Source organism: Enhydra lutris, unplaced genomic scaffold, assembly GCF_002288905.1.
Source record: "Enhydra lutris kenyoni isolate GAN:26980312 unplaced genomic scaffold, ASM228890v2 scaffoldscaffold31, whole genome shotgun sequence".
Classification (NCBI taxonomy): domain Eukaryota; kingdom Metazoa; phylum Chordata; class Mammalia; order Carnivora; family Mustelidae; genus Enhydra; species Enhydra lutris.
The window spans coordinates 16,111,657-16,116,990 of record NW_019154115.1 but is presented as its reverse complement, the minus strand read 5'-3'; positions in this window follow the sequence as shown (position 1 = coordinate 16,116,990).

Here is a 5,334-nt window from a genome sequence, read left to right as displayed (position 1 = left end):
CTTGCCCTCACAGTCACCACCAGGAGCAGTTGTGGGGCAGGGAGCCCACAGGAAAATAGTGGTCGGTGCAAGCTCCGAGTGTGGCCCTGAGTCTGGGCCAGGCAGCTGGCAGAGCCTTAGAGAGCCTGCCCCTAAAAGGCATGGTTTCCTGTGTACGTGGAGTGGGAGCCTCCCGAACAGGGAGCCTCCCGAACCTTTGCAAAGCTCAGGGAAGACCTCCCAGGACCATGCTAGATGCTGATGGGGTTAAGTGTCCAGAGAGGATTCCCACCTGCAAGCAGCCTCCATGGACCTGGGGACCCCCACAGAACACCGCAGCAGCAACAGCCATAGATGAGGGCCAGCAACACGACCCCACAACTTTCTGGGGTTCTTGTCTAATACTAAGGAGGTATAAGGGGTCCCTCCCCTACAAAGAAGGTCAGTATAGTGCTTTTTACCAACCTTGATGGGTGGAGCTTCCGCTAAATTTGATTTGATTTATGCAGATGAAAAGATAAGGTGTTATTTGTACCCTCAGCCCCAGGGACACTGCCTTTTTTTTTTTTTTTTTTTAAGATTTTGTTTATTTACTTGAGAGAGAGAAAGAGAGCAAGGGGGAGGGGCATGGGGGAGGGAAAAGAAGACTCCCAGCTGAGCTGGGAGCCCAAAGTGGGGCTTGATCCCAGGACCCCGAGATCATGACATGAGCCAAAGGCAGACACTTAACCGACTGAGCCACCTGGGTGCTCCAGACACTGCCATTTAAATGAGTGTTCTTCAGCCCTGAATCAAGGTGGAGGGGATATTTGTCATTCCTTTGGGTCCCTTCAAAACCCTTCCTTTCTTTGAGAGAATTTCTTATGAATGCCACCTCCCTAAGGAATAACAATGATAATAGGAAAATCTTACACAGTGCTATCCGGTGCCAGGCACAGGTCTAAGCTCTTTACACATCATTTCATCTAAACATCATGCCAACTCCCCAGGCAGCTGGTGTTCTCATCCTTGTCATCTTAGGTGGAAATGGAGTAGAGGGAAGTGAAGTAATTTGCCCGCAGCCTCACACCTGGCAGGTGGTAGTGTCAGGAATTTATTTTCCCAGTTTCCCTTCACTTGGGGGCACGTGTGTGAAGTAGGCTCCGCCAATCAGAGGTGCCCACTTTGGGAAGCTGGTAATGCCATCAAGGGCGTTTCCTTGGACCAGATTCTCGTCCAGTGTCAAGTGTCTCACTGGGCAGCAGGGCCTGGGCTATGCTCCAGACTGCGCAGCTGCTCTCATGTTCCCAGCCTCAGGGAGTGCCCCCCTGCTAACTCCCTGCGTGTCTCCTGCATATCTGCTCTCAGGCATAATTAAAAATAGCGCCCTTTCCCTCTTAAATGGGGCAAGAAAATATACAGTCATCCCATCCAGTATGTCTCAGGAAAATTCCTTTCCTACTATGGGCTATAGGGTTCTCTGTAATTGGCAGCTTTCAATATGCTCCCTCCTTTCCTACCTCCCTCATCTCCCACTTCTCACCTGGGCTCTTGACTCAGTTCTCTGAAAACAGGCTGCTGGATGGCTCCAGGCCTTTGCACAGACTTTTCTTCCTAGAATGATCTCACCACCAGTGTTCATAGGGCAAACCCTGCTCCCTTCCTGCCTCCATCTTGCCCTATATTCCCCTCTGTGGCTCTTAGCCCTGTGGTACAACTTGACCTAACTTTTTGGATTTGCCAATGATCCGTGAGTTCCTTCAGAGTCCAGACTGTTTCATCTGGGTTTAGCCCTAGTGCCTGGCACATGGTAAGCTTTCAACAGGTATGCATTGAAAATCTATATGAATGAGTGTAAAATCATACTTTTTATAGAAACATAGGTGCAGTCTGCTGCTAGAGTTTCTGAAGGTTTTCATTTGTTTGTCTTGATTTTGAGCTTGAGAGAATCCTATTGGAGCATTGGAAAATGGAATTCATATTGGGAGAAGACCTTAACAGCACTGGGCTATCTCAACCCCTTAGGGAGGAGAGCTCACCATTATTAGACTTTATTATGTGCTGGCTACTTTACACACATTTGTTCATTTCATAGTGGGCATTATCTCCCAGACAAGAAAGAAAACTGAGGCTAAGAGAGGCTAAGTTGCTTACAGAAATAAAATCAAATGGAACAACTGGAACTAGGGTTTGCTCTGAGGTCCACCCATTTCCTTGCTTTGCTCCGTGGGGATTTGTACAAAGTGATTCAGGCAAGGGAGTACGCATTTGATGTGGAGACTTACAGGGGAGGAAGGCTACATCCTCCATTCCCTGTCCAACATTTCTGCACACTGTCTTTTCAGCCTGTTTCTTTGGCTCTATCTTCAAACGGAGACAAAACAGCCTGTGGTATTACTGTAGGACTGTAAAGCTGAAAGCCATATTAGAGGTTTTCTAGTGTGGTGGTTTTCATGGGATGGGGCTTTTGGAAAGGTACTGAGGTTTTTTTTGTTTTGTTTTGTTTTGTTTTGTTTTGTTTTGCTTATCCTAACTGGAGGAGGGGAAAAGGGTCCCTGACGTTCAGTAGAAGGGGGCTCAGGATGATTCTGAAAGCCCTTCAGACTGTGGCAGAGTTGTGCTGGCAAAGATTTCCTCCCTGACCAGACTCTGGCCGGCCTCCTCTGAGCCCTCTTCTTGATTCAGCTTCAGCCTTCGCTGTAAAAAACGTGAACTGACACTTACACTTTCTAGTGGGCCTGCCTGACCAAACTCAAGGCTGCCCAAAGCATTTACGGTTTGTTTCAGTCAACACCTGAAGATAGGCCTCTGCCTCCCAGGCCCTGTGGGTGGGTAGGAACCTAACTTGAGCAAGTAGCCGCTAACAAACCCAGATGGGTTTCACACCGACAAGCACCTCACCCAGGTTTTAGTAACATGCCCTTCCCTGACCCTGTTCATTCTGGCCCCTCACTGCTCCCTCATTCTTCCTTTGAAATACTCCTATCACCTCGGCAGGAATCAGAATGGCCCTCAGCTCTTTCCCCCACTGCCGGTAGTTCCTGAAGAGAATCTGTTTTCACCACATTAACTGATGCCCTACTGTGTCTACATTTGACAGTGCACAGTGGATTGTTCATCCCCAAATACTACCCTTCAAAAACAGAGTTCCTTGTTTTCAAAACAAGGTCTTACAGGTGTGTTCACTTTGTGATAATTCATGGAGATGTATACTCCTAATCTGTGCATGTTTCTGTTTTTATTTTACATTTTAATGGAAAAGTTCATGTATAAAAAATAAGAAAAAAATGATAATGAAGGATAAGTTAAGAAATAATTGTTGAAATAGTGTTAAGTGGAGAAAGTAAAACATTCTGATTTTCAATGGCAAAAACACAAACATTGTATAAAGACATGAGAACATGGAGGAAGAGGAATTTGTGGGATTGTAGGGGTTTTTAGAAGTATGTTCTTTAATGGTGTACTTACAGGACACTTTGTTGAGATGTAATTGAAATATAATAAATTACATGTATTTAAAATATCAACTTTGTTAAGTTTTGACACATGTATACACCTGTGAAACCATGACCAAAATCAAGATAATGAACATATCCATCACTCAATAATCCTTTCCTCCCTTTCTACTTATTCCCCTATTCACTCCCCAAACAATTATTGATCTATTTTCTGTCACTATAGATTAGTTTGCATATTTTAGAATTTAATATATATGAAATAATACTATATATATGTGTGTGTGTATAGATATATACATATACATACACATATATATATACACACACATATATATATATATGTTCTTTTGGGGACTTTTCTTCTTTTATTCAGCACAATTATTTTGAAATTAATATGTCCTAATTCATGTGTTAATAGTTCCTTCCCTCTAACTGATAGGTGGCATTGCATTGTATGGATATACCACAATTTGTTTATGTACTTATTGGTAGGTAGACCTTTGAGTTGTTTCCACTTTTTGATTACTACCAATAAAGCTGCTATGGCCCTTCAAGTTTTGTGTGAACATACGTTTTCATTTCTCTTGGGCATATACCTAGGAGTGGAATTGCTAGGTCAGATGATAACCATATATTTAATCTTTTGAGAACCTGCCAGATTGTTTCTCAAAGCAGCTGCATCATTTCACTGTCCCACCAGCACTTATGAGAGTCGTCATTTCTCCATATCCCTGCCAACACTGTCTTTTTGATAGTAGCCATCCTTGCAGGTGGGAAGTAGAATCTGATATGACTCTGCTTTGCATTTCTCTGATGGCTGGTGATGTTGAGGTTATTGGTCATTTGTATACCTTCTTTGGAGAAATGTTTATTCAGATCCTTTGCCCATTTATATAACATTCTCGAAATGAGAAAATTAGGGAAATGGAGAACAGATTAGCGATTACAAGAAGTTATGGCCTAGGGCAGGTGAAGTAGAGAAGGGAGGTGGGTATGCTTATAAAAAGGCAACATGAAGGATATTGGTGATGATGGAATTGTTCTTTATCTTGACTGTGGTAAATACATGAACATATAGTATGTGGGATTAAACTACGCTAAATAGAACTAAACAGAACTAACTAGAAACACACACACACACAAATGAGTGTAAGTAAAGCTGGGGAGGCTGATTTGGATTGGTAGATTGCAGTTATATCAATATCCTGGTTGTCATATTATACTCTAGTTTTCAAGATGGCGACACTGGGGGAAACTGGGTAAAGGGTACATAGGATTTCTCTATATTAATTATCATTGCATGTGCGTCTACAATTATCTCAGAAAAGAAAAAGTGTAGTTTAAAACATGCAATTAAAAAGAATGCTTACGGTCACTTCTTCAGCAAAACATAGTAATTCTTAATGTGTATGCACCTGACAACAGAGGGTCAAATAAAGTGAGGCAAAAACTCCTATATTCAAGGAGAAATAGATGAATCCACTATTATAGTTAGACTCTTCAACTCCCCTCCATCAGAAATGGACAGGCCCTGCAGGCAGAACATCATTAAGGACACAGTGGAACTCATTAACACCATCAACAAACTGGATATAATGGACATCTATAGTCCATTTCATCCAATAAGAGCAGAAAACATGTTCTTCCCAAGCTCACATGGAACATTCACCAAGGCAGACCACCTTCTGGGCCATAAAACACAAAACACTCCTTAACAAATTTAAAAGAAGAGAAATCATACATCTGTTCTCAGACTCCAATGGAATTAAAATAGAAATTAGTAACAGGACAAAAATTTTAAAAATTTAAAACATTTTTTTTAAATTTTATTTTTTATAAACATATATTTTTATCCCCAGGGGTACAGGTCTGTGAATCGCCAGGTTTACACACTTCACAGCACTCACCATAGCACATA